At 33.0% G+C, this 6,003-nt stretch overlaps 1 non-coding gene across 1 annotated transcript; it reads right to left on the minus strand.

Moving 5' to 3' along the window:
* Positions 1–2,267: 2,267 nt before the first annotated feature.
* Positions 2,268–2,356, minus strand: Trnaf-aaa (transfer RNA phenylalanine (anticodon AAA)). The gene is given in 2 exon segments: positions 2,268–2,302; positions 2,320–2,356. It is a non-coding gene; the product is annotated as a tRNA-Phe (tRNA).
* Between the last annotated feature and the right edge of the window lie 3,647 nt (positions 2,357–6,003).

Genomic DNA, 6,003 nt, shown 5'->3' on the forward strand with positions numbered 1-6,003 from the left:
TTCCGTTGACAAAATATGTGTTTCAATCATTTAAAAAACTGTATAAACTTTAAACATAACATCTGTTGTTTCTCATATTGTGGCGGCAATATACACATCAAATTCGCAAAATTGAAGTGAGCAAGACATTTAAAATGGAAATAACGTGCTAAACAAGTTTACCTTGAACGTTTACCGCACATTCTTCAAAAAAGGAAATGTTATAAATTGCTATGTCATCTATATACATTCATTTCACATAATAAATAAGAGAAAACTATAATGGAGTTTTTACTTTAATGAAAATCTTCAAACTTAAATCAGATTACTTTGTAATAATATATATATGTGTGTATGTTAGGTGAATCAACGCCGAAGAACTAAAACTTGCACATGATATGAAACGCGGAAACCTTATTAAAGCTGTGTAAAGCATGACGGAAGAACAGCCATTAGTTTAGTATTTCAGGGTTTTCTCATTATTGTTTAATTATGTGAACTTTTGTATCGCCCAAAGCACTCCAAATTTATTCAATTCCGTTTTGTAATTACAACGTTTGTGCACTTGTATACATACGTTTGCAATAATTACAAAAACATCATTTGAAAATATATACTCAGTGACTGTAAAATGTATTTTTGTCACGATGTCCCCCAATTTGCTTAATGCAATTTTGCTTTTGTTTTTACAACATTTAAAATCCTCAATCGACGCCGTGTGCACTTCAATCATTTGTCATTTTACTATTCGATAATGGCTGCATCTTCGGTGTAAACTAAAATAGGAAGAAACGTTCAGATCAAATAATTTTCCTTATTGTAGAGGCCAAGAACTAAACCCAAACTGCCATCTGGCATAACATGGGCAAGCGTATATGAAAACTCCAATGAATAACCTCTTTCACGCATTAAATATAGGACATAAGACTCAACTAAATTTTTACTCTTTGTTAAAGGACCTTATACAAGATAAGTATTGATGCAAAGCATCAAAGGGCGTCGGGAATTTAAGTGTAAAAGGCACTCAATGAAGTAACATGAAACGATTTTTTTCTACTGTAAATATTAATATATTGGCCGATTATTTTAAACAAAATAGAAAAAGATACTGCCATAACCATTATCTATAATTTTGTGTTATAACCCCCAAATGACCATTATTTATGATGTTGTGTTATAACCCCCAAATTACCATTATCTATGATTTTGTGTTGTAACCCCAAAATATTTCATAGTTCATTTTATGAAAACTGTAAATTGCTTAAAGAAGCTGAATTTCACAATACTTTGAAATTCAGTAAAGATTATAATAGATTTATTGCCCCGATATTCATCATGTTCAATAGGTTTCGAGTAATACTGATATAAAAACACTTAACAAGTTTGGAAAGATTCAGACGAAAGTTGTGAAATCTTTTAAACAAGTGGAAATTGTTTATTTTGTCAAATTTAATAGAAAAAAAATCTGGACTTATTGTCCTGATGTTTCTCAATTTTAATGAGGTAAAAATGCTCATTGATATGAAGACACTGTAAGTTTGAAAAGAATCTGATGAAAAATGTTGACATAATAACATAACCAAGCAGTTTTTCACTTTTATTTTTAAATTCAATGAGACATAATTCTGGACTTATGGTCTGATATTGCTCACATAGAGAGTTTGGGTTGGGTCCTCATTAACAAAAAAACCTGTGCAAGTTTGGGAACAATCGAATGAAAATTTTGGACTTCGAACAACGATTTCAAAATTTCTCAAATTCTAAGGAGAATAGCTATGGACGTAATGGTCGGATTAAGCTAAAGGGCCCATACCACCTGGAGAGAAATACGTGTCGCGCTTCGCGCTCAATATGTGGTTCTTAAAAATAAACTCCGAGGAGTGCTTGACTCAAGGGAAACGGGTTGCTGGGACACAGCTCCTCCTTGATAAGCGGCTGCTTCCTTAATCGCAACTCATTGTTACAATAAAAAATACGTGTCGCGCTTCGCGCTCTATATGTGGTACGGATAGTACTTTGGGCCTATGATAAACAACCATAAAAATACATTGATTATAGATGTGTTGCTTGCATTTATTTGTTAATATCAAAACACGTGTATCTTTTATAAGATATTTAAGTGATGTTAGAAAGTTTAATTAACGTTGTCAACACGCGGCATCCATTAATTTTAATAAAAATGTCCAATTGTAGTGTAATGGATTTTAAAATGTCTATATAAAATAAAGCTTTATTATATGTATTAACCTGACTGAAAAAAATTGTCAGCCGCCGAACTGTTCCGTTCGTGCCGGAACCGGGATTGAACCGGCGGCCTTTAGATGATTGTTGCGTAAACAAATTTAGTCTAACGCTCTCCCAACTGAGCTATTCCGGCTGACATCATTTATGTACTGCCATTTAGCGAAGTTGTGTATAGCGATCGTTATTATATGTCTATAAATGAAGTAATATATTGTACGTTTTCGTACCACTACGCCTTCCAATAAACTTGCTTGCGCGATAGGTCGTCAAATATCGTACTACATTGATTCTCTACTAAATAAGCAAATTAGAAAAAAACACAAAATAAATATATTTGACTATGTTTTGTTTTTATACAAAACCAGAAAGTTTCGCGTACTTGCCCAGTCCCTGTGATCTTTCCCCTGTGATCCATTGTGAAACAGTTATTAATTTAAACAATTAGCTTTGCATTATTGACAATAAATGTTGTAATAAATGTAATAGGCACAAATGCAGTACTTATTTACACTAAATTACAAAAAAATCACCACTATGCAAGATATTCTTTAAACAAAAATATATACATTGATCCGTAAAATAACTTCTGCTCCCATAAGCGAAAATGAAAGCATTACATACTAGTCGCCGCTCCCTAGAGCGACGCCAATAATAAAAAAATGGTTCTGGCATATAATGTCTAAAAAGCGTCCATCCGGTACTGATGACCACAGAACTGTAATCTTCAAGCGACTGTCGAAAAATCCGATTAATTCCAACTGCACCATAGGAAGTGGAGTCGTGCCCGACCTCTATCCGACGTTTGGTACTTCTGCTTCTACACCGCACCTGAAAAACGCAACTCAACCAGCAGAATAGGTAAGTTACTAAGGGCCAATTCTAGTACCCAAAACAATTAGTTCCCTTTTATGTTGGTTAAATCAATGTGGAAAGGAAAATAAAACATAAAACCTTCATTGAAAATATTAACTTTATTTACCCTAAGCCTAACCATTTTTTTAAATATAACGGACACATTTAAGTGAGACAGAACAGATACTTTGAAATTACAAAATACATGGGTTGGATGGGAGGGGAGAAAAATTACGACGATTTTCCCTTGTGTAGATAACGGTTAGAAAGAAATTTTATTTTGTTAAATTCGCTAGTTTGACTTACGGTAACAAAACACCAACAATAAGGAAACTGACCAAACTAGCCTAGCAGATTGGCCCAACAATAAACAGGTCTATTCTTTAGAAATAGACCATATTATTCAACCCATCATAATATTACGGTTATACTTCAATGAAACTATTTCGTCTCATGTTTATTACAACTTAATAAACGAATTTAAGTACAATTACAAATTCAAGTAATCTTTGTGTAGGTTATTGAGATCATTTTCGTTTAGTTGACCTGCACGTAATTTAGCGATGTTATGATCCAAGTGGTTCTTAAAAGGCTGCAACTAACTTACACTATCGCGTTTTTGCTTAAGTTGTCAAACAATGTATAGGTAAATTCTTCGTATGTGATCATATGTTTTATTCTTTTTTTTTCACACAATATTTTTAACGACAACACAATTTCTTCCTCAGTGACCGAATGAATCACATGCGTATTAGTCAATGTGGATAATCTTTTGTCAGCGCATACGCCATTGCTTCTTTGAACCATCAGACATGCTATCCCTAGATAATAAAACGTGATCAGCAAGTGATACTTCATCACAACATTCGTAGAGCACCTTTCGGGCAATAACATATTAATCAGAATTATTTAATTAAATCAGGGGAAAATCCACTCCGTATGCTCTTAAAAACTTGCCATGTATCACGATGACATTTTTCCAACCAGTAATGCATTAAATAGATAGTTTAAAGCTACTTAGTTGGTTCAGGTTCTGTAATTGCATTTCGACGTGAGGAACAATTAAAAATAAAGTGATTAGAGGTCTAAGGGAAATTGAATTTATGCAAAAGTCATAGTCACAGACAAATCGTATCCATTTCTCAACGGACTAATTGATATATGTTATTATATTGAAGGCGTTTAAGTTGCATATTTCAAAATGTCTGGATACATCGAAATTTGACATGTTAATAATTAAATTAATTGTGATTAACGACAATATTGTACAATTGACCACTATTGACACACTTTTGCAATATTAACTCGAGGGTTTAAGTCCGAGAGCTAATGCATCCGAATGTGTATCTATTTGGGTCCCTGACAAACGAAAGTCATGCTCTAAACTATGTTTTACAAACCATACACGATTGACAACTTCATTTTTAAGAAAAAGGTATTTAATCTGTGCATCCATGTTGTATCAATAATATGATTTGTCTGTAATTATATACTTTCATCGCTAGATGACCACGAACAAATAAGCTTTTATAATGAAGATTGGTGGAAATTCAATAGTTCAGTGTCATTACGTAAGGACCTTTGCGTCACTTCTGCGACCTTATTTTATATGTTCAACATTGGCAGCTCATTCAAGCTAGGTATCAAGGTCGTAAAGTAAGCAAATGAAGTGATGCAGCATTATAGACAAGGGGGGAGGAATTGTTGACGTCCCATCTTCGTAGCGGCTGTGTTTGTTAACTTGTCATAATTCGTCCATAAATACATGTACATATGATAATTGAGTAGAAAATATTGACGATTCGTCTAAATGTTAGTGATATTATTTCTGGTGTTAAATTAATTTCATATTGTAGATACAGGCGGAGTTTGTGCCAGTGTAAATTGTAAATACACTGTCAATGTCTATATGAAGTTAACGGAATTGTAGTTATTACCTATAAATACGAAATATCACAAGCATCATCCATTAACGCATCCTTTGAAATACCACAAGCAACAAAAAGTTAACAAAAAATACTATGAATTATGGTATGCGGTTGATGGAAACATAAACACATTGGCGGTCATGGTATTAAATGCACATGACAATAATTAACCGTATATGTATATTATTTATCATGTGTTTGTAGATTTTGGACATGACCTCCGAAGAAATTTTTTACTTAGAATGTTGATCGCACCAATATGCAATAGCTAGTCATCCGATGTGTGAATGCCATTTAAACATCTAAACAAAAATTAGTGTTTGGCGATCTGCATTTGTCAGGAAAAATTTCCCTGAAATTTCTAGTTAGTCTGTATCAGAATGTTCATAAAAACTCAGACGAAATAGATTTCCATGTAGTTCAATAGGCACGGCCACTAAGTGACCAACGGTGTCTTATATGCACTGTAGAGGTGAATAATCCGTCATAAAAGGTCAAAGAAATTAAAGATATTTAGAAAAAATGTTGTTATTTTATTATATATGCGCGTTCATGGTTTATCTGATGTAAGTTTCCATGGTTGCTCTCATGTTGTCTTTTCAGAAAAATAAAGTAAAAGGGCTTTAGACAAACAAAACGCAGCTGCAAAAGTGAAAATTTGCAGGAACATTATCTACTTATTAGAATACTGAGCCTAAGTATTACTAGTCACACACACATTATATATTAAATTATAAAGACCGTTTTGAGATGACAAATTTGGTCAATTGGGCTATACGACAAACTGTTGCGAAATTTATTTCCACAAGTTATAATTATTCAGCAAAAATAAGTGTTAAAATGTAGTTATTACTGAAAATAGTACTCATTTTACTTAAATATAAGTAAACAAGGTAGCCTATTTGTAACGACAAAACCAGTATTTACACAGCAACGCGGTACACAGTATTACATGCACATGGTTTGTATGTGAAACTTTTAACACATTATTTCAATTAAT

The sequence above is a fragment of the Dreissena polymorpha genome, chromosome 2 (genome assembly GCF_020536995.1).
Source record: "Dreissena polymorpha isolate Duluth1 chromosome 2, UMN_Dpol_1.0, whole genome shotgun sequence".
Classification (NCBI taxonomy): Eukaryota; Metazoa; Mollusca; class Bivalvia; order Myida; family Dreissenidae; genus Dreissena; species Dreissena polymorpha.